The following is an 18710-nucleotide window of genomic DNA, read 5'->3' on the forward strand; positions in this document are numbered from 1 at the left end:
AAATGCTCTGGTTGAGTAAAGGGGTCCATGGTGGGGACAAGTCTCCCAGGACACAGAGGTTGTAGGTTTTGTTGTGGCGGTTTTGCAAGGCAGCGGTCAGTGGATACAGCAGGAAACCAGATTCCCTCTGATTACAGAGAAGAGCTTTACAACAATGAGACATGTTTGCAAATGGAATGGACAGAAAAAAAATCATGCACTCCCATTTCCAGAAGTGTTCAGGCAGAGGCTGGGTAATCACCCGGCAAGGAGCGTGTGGAAAGTGTTGCTCCTTTGGGTTGGAGGCAAAACTAGATGACAGAAGGCCAAAGGCGCCTTCTAGCTCTAGAAGTCTGCCATTCCCTGGCTTTGGACCACCAACAACCCACTCCGGGTCTCGATTTCCTTTTCAGAAAGATGAGAGCCATGACACAAGATAGATATCTAAGATCGTTCCCAGCCCAAGATGGGGTAAGGTCATCACTTGGTAAACTAGTGTATGTTGGAAGGAGTGTTCAGGCATCCTAACTCACTGCCCAACTTGGCAGAGGTCACTGAACTTCCCTGGGCCTTGCTCTGGGGTCTTTCCTATAATCTGTAGACAAGATTGAGAACTGGGTCACAGTATGCCCACCAAACACTTGAGGCACCCCAGTAAAGGGCAATAGGTCGAATGACTAAAGTCAAAACATCTGTGAGACAGAGGTTTTCTGAAGCATATTACAGATGATATCAATGAGGAGGAGCACTGACAAGGCCTCAGAGTTTCCAGTCACAGGATGTAAGAGGGCTCACCACGAGGCTCATGATGGTGATCCGGCATGGGGAGCAGGTTTCGGGTCTAAAGAGCCAACTCCCCAGCAGGGAGTAGGCACTACTCCTGCCTCCTTCCCAGAGGACTTTCCAACTTGCTGTACCCCAGGGACTCTTCCCTTTTCAGCCTCATTCATGTTTGGTATACAGCTGGTGCCTAAAACATGTTCGGATGAACAAAATAAGTTTTGTTGAGGGAAAAGATCCGTCTATAGCAAATCTATTCTAAACTTCCATATCAACTTCCAAGATGCACATTATATAACAGATAATTACCTTGATAATTGTTGTTGAAATACCAGAAAGGAAGGCGGGGGGGAGGGGGGATAAGGACATCTGTGGCAGCATAGGGACATGTGTCAGGGCTACCAGGCTGGATGACGGCCTGGATGCCTTGAGACCGTTCCCTAGCATGCTCCCTAATTTCTGGTTAAATTTGTCCATGATTGACTGAACATCTGCCTCCCAGGGAACCATTTGTCCTTATACATAGAGAAAAGGCATTCACACTAATCCAAAAAGCATGTTGACTTATTTTCTCTCTAAACTGTTGGGAAAAGAAGAGAGTAGGGCTTCTTTACCTATACAACTGAAATGCAAAGACTTTCAAGGCTCTTTTCCTGCTTCTTATGGTTTGGATCTCCAGGCCCCCGACCAGAGAGCTCCTGTCTAAGCGGCCTGCCCCTGAGTGAAGTAACAGAATGATGGGAAGAATCAGATTCTCTCCTGCTCCCAGGACCCTCTCTCATCTTCTTCCCACTTCTGAACACTTACCCCAAGGCCCAGTGATAATACCCCCTAAGCATTCTGTTGATGCCTATTTTGTGATAGTCATCAGATTTCCTTCCCCATTCAGCTCAACAGTCCAAGGCTCCCGGATACACTCACGTACCTCTGTATCACATGAGCAGTGCCCTCCCTGTCCAAAGTGGGTCCAAAATGGTTTGCAGATAGGAACTAGTCTGTACTCCCTTGAAGGAGTCTGGTTTGAGGTCTCATCACTTGCATACAAGTGTTTGCTCTCTGCTTAGACAGTAAGCTCGTTGACAGCAAGGATCTTGTCCTAATAATCTCCATAGCCACTGTGCAATAAATATGTGATGGGTAGATGGATGGATGGTTACACCTCACTGGGGCCCACAGTGGAAACTGAAGATGCTGTAGGGACAGATTTGTACAGGTAGATGTGGACGTAAGAGGACACCAGAATGCCAAGTAGAGCGAGAAATGGAGGACAGAGCCCTTGGTCCGGCTGGTTTCACAGAGGGACAGGAGAGGGTCTCTGCGCCTTTGTTTCTCTTTCTACCAAAGGAGTAGGTTTAAACCATCTCTAAGGCCCCTTCCAATTTGAGATGCTTTTGGACCACAAACTGTGAATCACCACTCACTGGGCCCTGTAGAACACAAGGTACTTTCATCAGAAGGTCAGTTGGAAGGTGGCAGGCATGTTTTTTTAAGCACTATTTTAAGGATAATCCTTAAACCTTAATCATAATTCACATGATGAGCTGTTTTCCTCCTACAAGAGGAAATTCTTGCATTTCAGAACCTGCGAACATGAGCAGGAGCCCCTTGTCATAGCACCGAGTCCAAAGAACATCCTTTGACTTCCCTCTTCTTTGGTCCAATGCTCCTGATTCCTCTGTGCGAACCTGCCAACTTGGATGCACCGGAAGATGTGTCCCACGGCCATCCCACCACACCCACCCCTTTTCTAGCCGAACCCTGACCTCTGCTTCTTATTATAAGCCAGTGTATACAAGGCAACAGAGACTACCAACAACTCGGTACACACAGAGCTATTGTGAGTCAACTGTTCCAAGTGCCTTCAAGTTCAAGGGAATGAGGGGGAGAAGGGCAGAGGGATTCGAATCTTTGACCTGTTACATGGAAGAAGAAAGGAAATCTCATGCCTCTATCCTGTAATGTTTATCATCTTGGATCACAGGCAGTGAATCTACTTATTATGTCCCTTTCCTTCTCCCAGCCCTAAGGTAGGGCTGCTGGCTTGGAAGGCAGGCTACATTGGCCAGGAGGGGAACTGAGAGACTGCATCTTGGATGGAGCCTAACGCAGAGTAGTTGTGCTTCTCGAACCACCGTCAACAAGCCCTTTTAACATGCTGTAGACATTGGGAGGTTTGTGGCTGGAATCTTTTTCCGGGGAGATAATACATGCATCAGTTTCCTGGGGCTGCCATAACAAATGACCACAAACTGAATGGCTTCAAACAACACAAAGTTATTCTCTCATTGCTCTGGTGGTCGGGAATCTGAAATCAAGGTGTTGGTGGGGCAACAGGGCCTCTGTAGGCTCTAAGAAAAGAATCCTTCCTTGCCTCTTCCCAGCTTTTGATGGCTGCTGGTATCCCTTGCCCTTCCTTGGTTTGTAGCTACATCACTCCAACTTCTGTCTCCATCTTTACATGGCATCACCCCCCCCCCCCCATGCTGTCTTCACATGGTCTTCTCATAAAGATACCAGCCATTAGACTTAGGGCCTACCCTAATTCAGCATGACCTCATCTTAATTAAATACATCTGCAAAGACCCTAGCTCTAGAGCGGGTCACATTCTAAGGTTCTGGGTAGACAAATTTGGCGGGGGCCGGGGGGATAACACTATTCAACCTAGTACCACAGAGCAAAGGGCAAAGTCCACAGCCTAGAACTCAGGAGATCTGGGTTCAAGGTCTGGCTCTTTTATTTACCAGCTACGCAGACATGGATGAGTCATTAAATGCCCAATGCCATCGCTATAACATGGGAGCAACGCCGACATCTCAAGGTTGTTGGGAGACAGGAGTGAGAACCTCTGGGGGACTGGGGTATGGAATTCCTTTGATGCAATGGTAGCACTCAAGTCCACCACTAGGCTGGCTAAGCCGGAAGTCACAGAACTTTAGGCGACAGACAGCTTCTGAGACGGCCCCCAAAGACTCCCACCTCCTGACATCCACACCCTTGTATAATCCCTTCCCCTTGATTATTGACTGGACATGTGACAACTCACTGTCTACTGAATCTGGCAAAAGTGATGGGCTGTCACTCCTGAGCCTCCAGCTTGTGTCTTGTTCACCGTCTCTTGCTTTCTCACACCCTCGCTGTGATGGACAGCAGGTGCCATGTTGTAACTGCCCTACAGAGAGAGGCTCACACATGGCAAGGGACCGAGGGAGGCCTGTGACCGACAGCCCAAAGAAATTGGAGGATCCTGCCATTACCACTTAAGTGAGCTTAAATGTAGATCCCCCTCCCCTCCTCAGCTAACCTTGAGAGGGCTGCAGCCCCAGCCAACACCCTGATTATAGCCTGTGAGGGACCCTGAGCAGAGGATCCCATCCAGATTCCTGACCCACAGAAGTTAGGAGAATAAGAGTTTGTTATTTTAAGCCACTAATTGTGGGATAGTTTTGTTTTGTTTTGTTTTGTTTTGTTTTTTACACAGCCATAGAGAACCAGTTGCTACAGATTGAATGTTTGTTGACACCCCCATCGTCTCCTCATTCTTAGGTTGAGACCTAATCCTCAGTGTGATGATATTAGGAGGTGGGGCTTTGGGGGGACGTGACTAAGTCATAAGAGTAAAGCCCTCATGAATGAGATTCGTGCCCTTATAAAAAGAGACTCCTTAGAGCCTCCTCTCCCCTTCTACCATGAGAGGACCCAGCGAGATGACAGCCATCTATGAAATGGAATATGGCCAGACACTGAATTTGGCAGCTCCTTGATCTTGGACTTCTCAGCCATTCAGAACTGGGAGAAATAAATTTCTGTTGTTTATAACCCATCTCCAGCCTGTGGTATTCTGGTACAGCAGCTCTCACTAAGACATTAATTCAGTTTGTTAAATCAATTTAAAAATTGAGAAACAGGGATGCCTGGGTGGCTCTGTTGTTTGAGCATCCCACTTCGGCTCAAGTCTTGGTCTCACGTTTTGTGAGTTCAAGCCCCTCTCTTCTTTCTAGGAAGCAACTTTGTTCGTGCTGGCACTGCTCAGTTGGGTTCGTACTCGAAGAACTGAGCCCCGAACACCACGTGGCATAGTTTTTTATACGTTTTCTGCTTCTTTGTCTCCCATGTATAGTAACACACAAACATGCAGTCTGATTAAGTGGTCTCATGTTACAAAGTCATGAGGGATGCTGTCACGTACATGTATAGCCAGATTTCCTTGAGGGGATTTTTAGGGTTTTTTGGAGTTGTTGGTTTTTTTTTTCCCCTGTCCTTAGGGAGGGGACCATACCACAGCCACACCTTTGCCACATCTATTACCTTGCTTAGAATGCCTTCTGCCACGCCTATCAAACTCCTATTCACCCTGAAAAGCCTACCTTAAGTCCCACATTCTCCATAAAGCCTGTCCTAACCCAGTAGTGCCCTAGAGTTGGCTCATATAAGCTCACAAGAGTCAACTGGTAATTTTTCAGGAATTTTGCAAGCCAATTATTGAACATGGGCATTGTTAAAAATTATGCAAACTTACAATGAAAGAAATTATATTAAAGACAGAGGTAGTAAATGCTCAGAACTCAGTATTCTGAACTATCATAATACATTTGACAATAATCTATGCTGGAGCTTAACCGCCCCGCCTCACCTTTGCGGCGGAGCTACTCTATCATGGTGTGTCCTTGTGTGTCACTTCCCAACTCCACATCTCGTGAAGTCACCTTGGCGACTTGAAATTGACCGTGGTGGCATTACGGTATTTACACCGTGGCAAGCGGCAAATGTGACCAAATAAAACTTCAATTTTCTTCCCAGGAGCTGGTCATTAAACATTTTTACCAGCACCACCACTGAGTCCAGCCAAAGTAATCCCTCTGAATTCTAAACTCACATAGTGCTTCCTAACTTTTCTGCTCGGTGAATGGTCACTTGGCATTTGCTGCCCTAGTTACCAGGTGCATTTCTTGTATGTGTGTGCACACACACACGCACATATGCCTTCTCCCCCTAACTGGGTTATTGTCAGCTTTAGGGGCGGGAACAACATCCCCTTTATCCTTTCTGAGCTGCCCTTTCCTTAAATAACTGAACAAAATGCATCCTCCTCCCCCGGGTGAAACCCAGCACCGTCTCTAGACTTCCCGGCACTCCTCGGGGCTCACATTGTCACCATCCCCCCTACTTCCATTCTGGCTCCTGGCCTCCCCTTGCTGCTGCACTTCTGTTTCTGCCCCCCACCAGCCCCTACCATTCCTCCTTCACCACCACCCCTCTCCCCAGCCCAGCACCATGGACATGGCAATACAACTTTACCAAGGGTTTGGATTAGATGGAACTGGAGAACAGCACAGGAATCAGTAATAATTCACCATCAGGCATCACTTCCCTGATAGACACATTTCCATCACCGGGGATCTCTCCTTGCCCTTTTTCTCAGTGGTCCCCTCTCCACCAGGACCTTTAGCTCCATGTTTAAGAGATCTCAACCTTAGGGGCCCCTGAGTGGCTCAGACGGTTGGGCGTCCGACTTTGGCTCAGGTCAGGTTCTCACAGTTTGTGGTTCGAGCCCTGCGTCGGTCCCTGTGCTGACAGCTCAGAGCCTGGAGCCTGCTTCTGATTCTGTGTCTCCCTCTCTCTGCCCCCCCCCCTCACTCATGCTCTGTTTCACTCTCTGTCTCAAAAATAAACACTAAAAAATATTTTAAAGAGTTCTCAATCTTCTGTTTCCTTACCCACAAAATGAAAACCACGATTTGTATAACTTTATGATGCCAAGAGATTTGCTATGAATCACTCCCCAACTAAGGACCCATTTTGCACATGAAAAAATTACGATGAAAGCTCTCAATAAATTAGGTATAGAAAGAATGTACCTCAATATAATAAAGGCCATATATGACAAGCCCACAGCCAACATCACACTCAATGATCAAAAGCTGAAACTTTTTCCTCAAAGATCAGGAACAAGGCAATGATGCCCACTTTCACTGTTTTAACTCAACATAGTAGTAGAAATCCTGGCCAGAGCAATTAGGCAAGGAAAAAAAGCCATCCAAATTAGAAAGGAAGAAGTAAAATTATCTCTATTTGCAGATGACATGATGCTATATATAGAAAACCCTGAAGACACCACCAAAAACTGTGAGAACCCAATAAACAAATTCAGTGAAGTTTCAGGATGCAAAATCAATTCGCAAAAATCAGTTGTGTTGTCATACCCTGATAATGAACTATCAAAAAGAAAAATTAAGAGAACAATTTTATTTACAATTGCATCCAAAACATCTAGAAATACATTTAACCAAGGAGCCAAAAGACTTGCACACTGACAAACTGTAAAACATTGAGGAAAGAAGTTGAAGACACAAAGAAGTGGAAAGACACTCTGTGCTCATGGACTGGGGGAATAAATATTGGTAAAATGTCCACACTACCCACAGGAACCGACGTATTCAATGCAGCCCCTATCAAAATCCCAATGGTGCTTTTCACAGAAAGAGAATCAATACACCTAAAATGTGTATGAAACCACAAAAGACCCCCAACAGCCAAGGCAATCTTGAGGAAGAAGAGTAATGCTGGCTGCATCATGCTTCCTGCTTTCAAACTCTATTACAAAACTGTAGTAGTCAAAACAGTATGGTATTGGCATCAAAATAGACACATGGATCAATGGAACAGAACAGAGAGCCCAGAAACAAACAAACAATTATGTGGTCAATTAATTTACAACAAAGGAGCCAAGGAAACGGGGAAAGGGCTGTCTCTTCAATAAACGGTGTTGGCAAAACTAGACAGCCACAAGCAAAAGAACGAAACTAGACCACTGTCTTACGCCAGACGCAAAAATAACTCAACATAGGTTTTTCAAAACTTGAACACAAGACCTGAAACCATAAAATTCCTGGAAGAAAACATAGGCAATAAGCTCCTTGACGTCAGTCTTGTGATGAGTTTTTTGGATTTGACACCAAAAGCAAAGGCAACAAAAACAAAAATAAGCGAGTGGAACCACATCCAACTAAAAAGCTTCTGCACAGCGGAGGAAACTATCAACAAAGTGGGAAGGCAACATACTGCATGGGAGAAAATGTCTGCAAACCATGTATCCAATAAGAGGTTAAAATCCAAAATATAGAAAGAACTCATACAACTCAATGGCAAATATATATATATAAATATATATATATATATATATATATATATATATATATATATATGTGTGTGTGTGTGTGTGTGTGTTTGTGTGTATACGTATATATATATATATATAATTTTTAAATGGACATATGTATGTATATATAAATAAAACATATATGTATATATGATTAAAAAATGGACAGAGAAACTGAATAGGCATTTTTCCAAAGAGAACATACAGATGGCCATCAGGTACATGAAAAGGTGCTCAACATCATTAATCAGGGAAATGTAATTAATACTACACTGAGATACCACCTCATACCTATTAGAATGGCTAGTATCAATAATAATAATAATAATAACCAGCATTGGTGAGGATGTGCAGAAAAGGGAAGCCTTGTGCCCTGTTGGTGGGAATGTAAGTTGGTGTAGCAACTATGGAAAACAGTCTGGAAGTTCCTCAAAAAATTAGAAATAAAACTACAATGTGACCCAACAACCCCACTTCTGGGTATTTATCCAAAAGGATTTATTTCTTTTAAATGTTTATTTATCTTGAGAGAGAGATTGAGAGCAAGCAGAGAGAGAGGACAGAGAGTGAGGAGAGAGAAAATCCCAAGCAAGCTCCATCGTGTCAGCGCTGAGCCCAACGTGGGGCTCGAACCCACAAACCGTGAGATCGAGACCTGAGCCAAAACCAAGAGTAGGATGCTTAACTGACTGAGCCCCCCAGGTGCTCTAACCAAAAGAATTTATTTATTTTTTCTAAATGTTTATTTATTTTTGAGAGAGAGACCGACAGACAGACAGACAGAGAGACAAAGCACGAGCAGAGAGAGGAAGACAGAAAATCCAAAGCAGGCTCCAGGCTCTGAGCTGTCAGCACAGAGCCTGATGCGGGGCTCGAACTCACAAACTGTGAGATCATGACCTGAGCCAAAGTCAGACGTTTAACCAATTGAGCCACCCAGGCACCCCCTAATCAAGAGGATTTAAAACAGGATGTTGAAGAGACAGCTGCACACCCAAGTTCACTGAAGCCTTTATTCACAATATCCAGGAGGTAGAGGAAACCTGAACGTCCATCAACAGATAAACAAAATATGGTCTATACATGAAACGCAATACTATTCAGCCTTAAAAAAAAAGGAAATCCTGTCATGTGCTATAATAGGAATGACTCTTCAGGATATTTTGTTAGTGTAATAGGCCAGTCCCCAAAAGACAAATACTGCATGTTTCCATTTATACAAGGTATCTAAAGTAACCAAGCTCGTAAAAACAGAAAGTAGAATGTGGCTGCCAGAAGTAGGGAGAGAGCAAAAAGAGGAGTTCTTGTTCAATGAGTCTAGAAGTTTCAGTTTGCAAGATGAGAAAGTTCTAGAGATCTTGTTGTACAACAATGCCCATACGGCTAACAAAATTGTAATGTACCCTTAACACTTAAGAGGGTAAATCCGGGTGTTTTACCACAATTTTTTTTTAAAAGGGCACAGACCAATCTCCTTCTGAAAATACGTGATTCTATGACAGAACTCTAGAAACAATACGAGGCCATCGTGCGTGTGCCTGATATAAATTAATTTTGGACTCTCTGTGGTTTTGGAATATCTAGATTGCTCTTCCCCACCAGCATCGTGGATAAGTAAGAGGTAAGTTTAATGAGGTGTTCAAGTGTCTCACTGAGCCCACTTTTAGTCTTGGGACATTCCATACACTCTATATTCTTCTTACGATGGGAAAAACAGGCTTCTCTCCCGTTAACAAAGGCAAATACACATGGTAGACACAGCCAAGGGATGGCCCCACATAGGGAGTCCTGGACAGAGCCTGTTGTCACCACTCGAGGCTGGTCTAGTTCCTGGCCCAGCACTTGCCTCTGCTAAACCTCCTTGTGCATCCAGAACCCAGACGACTGCTGCTTACAGATGAGCGTCCTTTCTGCCGGAGAGCAGCCTGCTGGGAAACACCACCCTACCTAAGTGAACTTACAGTAGATTCTTTAGAAGCTGAAAAATCCTCTTCACCCTTCATTCTTTATTTTGTGAATTAAAATTTTTGTTAACAGTGTTTTCTTGAAGCAGGGTTTCCACTCCAATCACACGGGATGGTTTTTCTAACGCTTATGCCAAAGGATGGCCACCCATCATCATAGTGGCTTTGCTGGAGACTCTAAATGGCTTCCCGAGGCCGCAAGCCTCACGTAGACTTGGGGTTGGGAAAAGACCAGTTTGGATTTTGCAAGTGCACCACAGGCCACCTCCCACGCCTGAACGCATTTATCAAAATGATTTGACGTCCAAATTAACGTCAGATGATTTTAACCCATTTATGTCATAAAATCACGCATTTTCAGAGCTAGAAAGGATCTGAGAGGTCTTCTAGGTCAATGCCCTCATGCTACTGAGGAGATAACTGGCGGGCACTAGGTCGAAGAGGGCCATCGAATGACACCTGCTGGCCCAACAGAGACTGGGCCAGAAGCCAGCCAGGCCTCCCAACTCCCCGCTATTGTATCTTCCCATTACGGCCTGTCAGAGTTTCCAGATAACCACAATATTGACAAGACCCGGCCAGCGGCCCACCAACTTCAGTCAATATTTGCTACGAGAAAATTCCAGCAGAACCTAGAGATTTGGAAATTTGTGTTCATGGGGTTCGATGTGTTCAACCGGAAAAAGAGGCTTTTTGACTTTTCTGTAAGCGATCTGTTTACTTAGTTCACTCCTGTTGAGTGTTTTGTACCAGATTCGTGCTCAGTAAATTCACGTTCCACAAACATCCAGCCCATTTCTCCTGCATCCGCACCCCTGGGAAGGACGCACATGACAAATGCCTTCTGGGCCCTTGAGGCAGTCTAATAGGGGTAGCAGGTTAGGTCTAGGATGTTTTCGTATTCAGTCCCCGGGACTTCACTTAATGGGACCAGTGATTCAAAAGCCAGAGGACCTGGCTTTGAATTAGGGTCTGACCAGTCCCTGTCTGACTCCCTCAGAAAGGTTCAGTCCTGACCTGGCCTGCAGGAGGGATTTTAGAAGCTGTAGCCCTGAACTCTAAGCTTCACCTCATGCCAACTGCTAATTTCCTAAGTCGGTAGCCACGCTTTGTTCTACTGAGCCCAAGGGGTAGCCTCTCATGGCATCATCTGCCGGGTTCCGTGGTTTGTTCCCTGCACACTCATTCACTCACTCTCCCCCGCAACCTTACGACAGATGTCCCTACTGCTGGGTTCTGGATTCCCTGTGCCTGTATGCTGCCCTCCTCTTGGGACACAGGACAATCTTAACTAGACTTCTTCAGGGCTGAAGGCTCGCCTGGCTGGTGGTTCTGATCCTACATATCTATACATTCAGCTGGTGCCCCAGAAGAATGGGGGGCCTGTAGACTAAACAGCTCTCTGGCTTCCCTCCCAGTCTCTACTGCGTCTGACCCATCTCTCCTTCAGCTCTTGGGTCCTGCTCCAGATCAAGCCTATATTGTTTTATGAAAGTCAAGGGGGGCAGGCTAAATGCACATGACTGAAGGAAGTACTGTGCACACATAAATATGCAAGCACATGTATTATTTCTCTGGTCGTTGGCATGAAGGCAGACAGGACAGGGTGCCAAGAATTTGGCCACTAGAACATAAAGCTGTTGGGTCTCATAAGGTAAGTCTGATTATTTATTGTCTCTAAAGTCATCTGGTTTTGAACAGGGGCTGAAATGTTCTCACTGAATGAAGATGAAAACTTTGAGGATCTGAACATGGTGATGGGTCTATCCTTGTCCCCGGGCTACCATGGACGTCCCTGATACGTGGAAACTCACTAGCCATAGGAGAGAGATCAAAACAAGACTTTGAATATTGAGCACCTATTCTGAAAGCATGTGTGTATATGTTCCTTATAAAAATACCAAATCGGGTGACATAACGAATAGTCTGTTTCTATTTAAGTTTTGTTGATCAGCAATCCGGGTCCATGATTTCTTCCCCTTGACAACTACCAAAAACATGCACCTTCTTTATACAGTTCTCAAAAATGAATCCAGCCTGGGCCGTTGTCCTACGCTCCAGACTTGGCTTTTTCCTGGAGCCCTGAGAAAGGTCACGCAGGAAGTGGAGTAGGGATAAGCTGGCGACCCCTGGGTGGAAAACAGTGCAGCCTTAGCTGACAGGGCAGCAGAGGAGGCCCCCAGAGGCCCAAGAAGATGAAGGCTCCCAGTTGATTTGGTGATGGGGTGGTAAACACCAAGTCAGGAGTATGGTAGTCACGGAGGCTGACCGCGCTGAGAACGTTACAGAACAACTAGCGACAGGTCCCCTTTGACCTCTCGTTCTGTTCTGACCCCAATAATTCAGAGATGTAAGATTTGTACAGTCAGTTCTGAAGTTATTTCACATGGTAATTCCTTACAAGTATGTATTTGGCTCGCAGACCTTTGAAACGATGTTGTAAACTATCTTCAGTTGGATCCACCAGGAGTAGAGTTCAAAGAAGATTCACGTGTGAGTGATTTACAACGGAGGAGCTCCCATGAGAAACCAGCAAGGGGGCGGGGGTGGGGGGAAGGCAGCAGCTAGAGCAGCCCCAGGGCCATCCACCAGAGAAGGTCTCAGGTGGGAGCCTCTGGAAGCAAGGCACTCAGAAACTGGGGGATGGGCGCACAGGCTCCGGCAGGGTCTGGGGGCAGCACTCATAGTGCTGCTACACCTAGGCCAGCTCACTTGGTCCCTAAACAACTCAGGGAGGCAGGAGGGATTATATCCTCCATTTACAGACTGGGGGAGCTGAGATAAAGAGAAAGTACACCCGAGGTCACACACAAACTCACCTGGCTGAGTGACTCAGGGTGGCTCCGTCGGCGCAGCATCAGACTCTTGATTTCGGCTCAGCTCATGGTGCCACGGTCACGGAACGGAGCCCCACGTTGGGCTTTGCACGGACAGAGTGGATCCTGCCTGGAATTCTCTCTCTCTCCCTCTCTCTCTCTCTCTCTGCCCCTCCCCGGCTCGTGCATGTGCACGCGCTCTCTCTCTCAAAATAAATAAATGAACATTAAAAAAAAAAAAAAAAACAACTCACCTGGTTGTGCCTGGTCTTCCAGACTCTTCTTCCGCTCTACCACAGAAAGGGATTCTTCCTACTGTCCGTGACGGTTTCCCACCTGGCCTTGGCGATGTGTGATGTGCGTCCAGGGGGAAGCAAGGTAATTAGCAAGTCAGAGCAGCTGCGTTCCAAAGCCAGCTGGAAATCACTTTTGGATTTGTTGCTGTTGTCAATTATCCAGCTTCTTAGCCCCCTAAATCAGAACAGATAATTAGGATTTGGGAACAGTCGTGTGCTTAATAATCTTAACAGCTCTAGGAAGCAGACTTCAGAATAGGGCTGTTTTGGATAGACATTTTGATAGACATTCTCCTAATGTGCCTTTGCGTTGCCCCAGGCTGAATCTGGGCCGCTCCTGTCTGGGGCAGGGCCCTCCCCCTTCTGCTCATTCTCCACCCATGTCCTCCTGGCAGTCAAGACCCCCTGCTTTAAGCCTCTGGGCAAGTCTTGCCGGAGACCCTCATTGCCCCCAGAGGGACTCCCCACTGTGGACGTTGGCTGTGCAGCCTTTGGGTGATGTCTCGTCCTGCCTACCTTTCTAATGGGTTTGCTTCTTTCTGCCCAAAGCGAAGATCTGCTTCTTGGGACCGGGTTCACATCCAGCGCCACATCTGAGTATCGTCTACGAAGACCAGCATGATGCTTTGAAAAAAGTAGATGCTGGCACGTGCAGTCACTCAATTTCGGACACCGAAAAATGGAGGCGCTAGGAGAAGCCCACCCAGATAAAGCGCAAGCCCCGGGCAACGTTTAGCTGGGAAACGCTTCCTGTCGATTTTCCTGGTTGAAACCAGGATGGATCTGAGATCTCTGTTGGAGACCACCCCTTTTAGGGCTGGCAAAGAAAGGGACAGGCTCTGGAGTCAACCTGACGGCCTGCGTTATTAAGCATGTGACCTCAGGCAAACCTACTTCCCTTTTCTCTGCCTCTCTTTGCCACTCTGTAAAGAGAGGTAAGTGATAGCTCCTGTCTCATAGGGTTGTGGGGATTAAAAGAGTCTCAGGTGTATAAAGAGCTTGGAAGCGTGCAGATTAAGCCTGCCAAATCTATTATTATCATCACTATTGTTCTAGTTTATCCAAAGGATAAAGAATTTGCCTAACATTCCCTGTCTGGGAAGACTGTGCTCACATATCACCTTCTCGGTGAAGCCTCCCCCCAACCGCCCTGTTTAAATGGCAACCCTCTCCCTTCTCTGTTCTCCTTAACCCCCTTCCCTGCTCATTCCCTTCTAACCTACTCTGTCATTTGCCTATTAGCTGTTCCCTTCACTAGGGGGAAGGCAAGGGCAGGAGTTTGTGCCTATCTTATTCCCTGCTGGACCCCTGGCGTCTAGACCAGTGCCTGACAGGACACACGGTAGCGGCAGGAGAAATATCTGCCGAATGCTGACGCGACCAGCCTGGGATCGGGTGCTGCCCTGGCCGCTGTGAGCCCCACCACAGACGGCCTGGGTGACGAGCTGGGGTGTGGCTCCCAGGCTCCCTCCCCACAACCCCACAACTCCCAGCACGCGCAAATACACAGTGACATTTCAGCAGCAAACCCCAGAGAAGTTTCTACAAGCACGTGCAGGTGCTGCAGGCATTAGAAGGAAGAAGGGTGGGGCTGCTAGGCAGAGACTTTCAACTCCCGGTGTGGCTAGCTGTGAGACTTGGATAAGGCCCTCTGCCTCTTTGGACCGCCCCTGTCTGGGGCATGTGGTCTCCAGGCTCCTCCCCCCGCCCTTCCCCACCCCAGACTCCTGGGTCGTGTGGCTTCAAGCCTTCCTCACTTGCGGATTCCAAGATGCCAAGGTCTTGCGCAGCTTGCCCGGTCTTCCCTGATTCAAATCAACAAAAGTGGCTGCGGGCGCAGCCGCTGTGAATGGAGCCCTGGCCCAGGGGAGAGGAAGGGGCTGCACCTGCCTCTGGGGGGGGCCGCGGGCCTGCCCTCCTGTGATCCCGGGCAGCGGGACTCAGACGCTAGCTGGATCCCCTGAAGCTGGGAGCTGCTTGGGTGGGGCACGCGTCTGCACCGGGCAGTTTTTTTTTTTTCTTATTGCCAAGAATTTCCGCTTCCAATGGCATTCATCTTTCCCAGGAACACCCCTCAGCTAAAAGCAAAAAGAGAAAGCAAACAAAAGAAACCCTCCCGGAACAAGGAGACTTTCTTTCTCTGACTGCGAGTCCCTGATAAGGAGAAAGCCTCTGCCAATTGTGGCATCCTGTTCTGGACCTGCCCTGCCAGCTCGCTCCTCTCCCTGGCAAGGCCCTCGGGGCTCCTCTGGGTGTTATTAATGGAGGTGGGGGGTGGGGGCTGGATGGCTTACAAGGTCAGCGGTAGACAATCTTTTGAGAATTGGGGACATGAATTCAAGCTGTCGGCCAAGTGTGCAAAATTGCCCAGCTGAGGCCGATTAACTTTCCCTCGCTCCTATATACACTTCTTTTTTCTTTTTTTGTTTTCCTTATTTTATTTTATTTTTTTTTTATTTTTAAGTCAGCTCTACGCCCAACGTGGGGCTTGAACTCATGACCCTGAGATCAAGAACCTCATGCTCTACCGACTGAGCCAGCGGGGCACCCATCTCTCATACACATTTCTGAATAATACCTGAGATGCATTCCTGCTAGATGTTTAAAAAATAGAAATGACTGTATCATCTTTCCTAGTCCCAGATATCTCTTCCACTTTCGTAACAAAACCCACAGGCACGGACCCAACAGAGACTGAATTGTGTTGTAGAGGGCTCTGCAGTCCAGTGTAGAGAACTGAGCATTCAAAATGTGGCTAGTCCCGGGGCGCCTGGGTGGCTCAGTTGGTTGAGCGTCCGACTTCGTCTCGGGTCATGATCTCACGGTCCGATCCGTGAGTTCGAGCCCCGCCTCGGGCTCTGTGCTGATGGCTCAGAGCCTGGAGCCTCCTTCGGGTTCTGTGTCTCCCTCTCTCTCTGCCCCTCCCCTGCTCATGCTCTGTCTCAAAAATAAATAAAAACATTAAGGAAAAAATTAAAAACAAACAAACAAACAAAATGTGGCTAGTCCCAACTGGGATGGGCTGTGAGTGTAAATGCATACCAGACTGCAAAGATTTAATAGGACCAAAAAAATGTAAAATAGCTCAATGGTAATTTTTATACTGATTACACGTTAAAAACGATTATATTTGGGATATATTGGGTTAAATAAGCATATTAATAACATTAGTCTTTAACTCCTTAAAATATACCTACCGGATAATTTAAAATTACATATATGGCTCTTGTTATGCTCTGTTGGATTGTACTGATATAGAACTCAGTTTTCCTAGAATGCTTTCTAAGTCTCTAAATTCCAGAAAGGAAGACAACACTTTGCCTTGCCCACTGTCCTTGGATATTTGATCCATTTTTTCCCAGATTACAAGATAAGCAAGAATAATGCTTTACTTCTCACTGGTTATACTTTCCAAAAGCCCTGAGAAGGGAGGTGAGCACAGGGCTTTCGTCAGTCAAAAGCTCCAAAAGGCATTAAGTTCTCATTTCTTTTTTTTTTTTTTTAATTTTTAAGTTTATTTATTTATTTTGACAGAGACAGAGACAGTGCGAGTTGGGGAAGGGCAGAGAGAGGGGGAGAGAGAGAATCTCAAGCAGGTTCCCAGCCGCCAGCGCAGAGCCCATTGTGGGGCTTAGACTCACCAAACTGTGAGATCATGACCTGAGCTGAAACCAAGAGTCGGACGCTTAACTGGCTGAGCCACCCAGGCACCCCTAGTTGTTATTCCTCTCTGCAGGCAAGCCACGGTGGTTCCTGCAGTGGGCAATCTTCATTTCCAACCACAAGTCTTACTTAGAAATATCATTATTTTAGACTCTTCTTTGTAAAACCACTTTCCTCCTCATTGACTAATCAGTGGAAGGTGTTGGAAAAGCCATTGATCAGCAGCTGAAATTTTTAAGAATAAGTTACAGCCTTATTGCTACCTGCTGCCCTAACTTGACTCTCAGAAGAGAAGTTTCTATGACTGGTACCCGGGAGACATGAATGCCAATACCATTCTTTGACCAGTCGTTACACGATCTTAAGAAATCCACTTCCCTGGGCTGCAGTTCTGTCATCCATAAAGTTGGCAGGTGGCTTCTAAAATTCCTCCTACTTTTTGTACTAGATTTAAAATCCTAGACTTTAAAAAAAAAATTCAATTTTTCCGTATTGCTTCTTGATTATGACAAGCTTAATGATTTGTGTCACAGATTAAAATGCAACACCACATATACACTTCTTGTAGTCAACTCTTCGATATTGTGCAGGAGTTTTCTGACTACCTTCTAAAGATTTTTCTTCTTTGAAGTTCAGGATTATCCAATCTAAGCAGGAGAAGGACCCGTAGCATGTACCTGATTATTTTATAGGAAAAACCATATCCAGCACATGCAATTACCCCAGAAGAGCAGTTTGGTTATGTCCACCAAGAACTTCAAAGTTCATCTGCCATGATCCTAGAGTTCCCTTCTTGGAATCTATCACAAGGAAACTACCAGGAATTTGAATAGATTTATGTGGAGAGTTAATGAGCCAGGCTCCTTAATATAGCATAATAGCAATAATAATAATAATAATAATAGGGAAAAGTCAGATGTCAGGTGAATGGTAAAATAAATAGATTAAGGAAGTCTACAATAGAGTGTTATTACAGCATTAAAAATGGTTTTAAAGAGCTATTTCACAATCTAGGAAAGTATTCCCAGCACATATTTTCAAAGTCAGGTTATAAGGAAATTCTTCAAACTCATAACAGTGACGTTTCCCACATAGTAATTTTGTGAGTGATTTCTATTTTTACAGTCATGCTTTTCTCTGTATTTTCCAAATTCTTTAACAATTCTAATTCCTTGAATAATCAGAAAAATGATGACCTCTACCGCGAAACTCATCACGCTTTTCCAAGCCCCACAGTGCCCCGGGCTGCATTTGCTTCCGTGGCAGATTTCGTAGCTGAACTGGAGAATCGGGGGCTCTCATTGTTTTAGAACAGTGCATAGTAGGGCTCAAAGATTTGGTTAATGACTGACGAATCGGAGGGAAAATAATACATTACAAAGAGTCAATATAATTTTTAAACTTCAGGTTTAGTTTTCAAATGAACGACACGGAAAAAAATCGTTATGGGTTGAGAGCAAAAACGATTGCAATGAACCTGAGTTCAAAGGACAGTCTTTACAGAGGTCATCTCCATCAGTGCGTTCAGGCCACCATCACAAAGCACCACAGACTGGGGCGCTTCAGCAAGAGAAGTTTATTTCTTACAGTGCCAGAGGCCGGAAATCCAAGGTCAAGGTGTCTACAGGTGTGGTTTCTCCTGTGGCCTCTCTCCTTGGCTTGCACATGGCTGCAATCTCGCTGTGTCCTTGTATGGCCTTTCCTGTGTGTGCTCCCAGCCCGGGTGTCTCTTTATTTGTTTAAATTTCCTCTTCCGATAAGGACACCAGTCAGACTGGATTGGGGCCCACCCTAACAACCTCACCTTAACTCAGTCACCTCTTTAAAAGCCCTATCTCCAAATATAGTCACATTCGGAGGTCCTGGCGATCAGGAATTAAAATTCAACATGTGAAAATTAGGGGCACACACTTCAGCCCATAACAACATCCGTCTCAAGTGGTTCCGTTGACTTTAAGTCTTCTAAGTAATCCCAGCTGATTCCTGGCTTCTCAGAGGCTGACAGGCCAGGAAGCTGTCACTGATGGCATTCATGACATTGATGGCATGTCATTG

The 18710-nt window shown here is 46.0% G+C and overlaps 1 long non-coding RNA gene across 1 annotated transcript in view; it reads right to left on the reverse strand.

Moving 5' to 3' along the window:
* LOC123577100 overlaps nucleotides 1-1725 on the reverse strand; it is a 34279-nt gene extending 32554 nt beyond the window's left edge. The window contains exon 1 of the long non-coding RNA XR_006701715.1: nucleotides 1685-1725. This is a non-coding gene — a long non-coding RNA (uncharacterized LOC123577100). The remainder of the gene's footprint in view (nucleotides 1-1684) is intronic.
* Nucleotides 1726-18710: the final 16985 nt, after the last annotated feature.

The sequence above is a fragment of the Leopardus geoffroyi genome, chromosome D2 (assembly GCF_018350155.1).
Source record: "Leopardus geoffroyi isolate Oge1 chromosome D2, O.geoffroyi_Oge1_pat1.0, whole genome shotgun sequence".
NCBI classification, from domain to species: Eukaryota; Metazoa; Chordata; class Mammalia; order Carnivora; family Felidae; genus Leopardus; species Leopardus geoffroyi.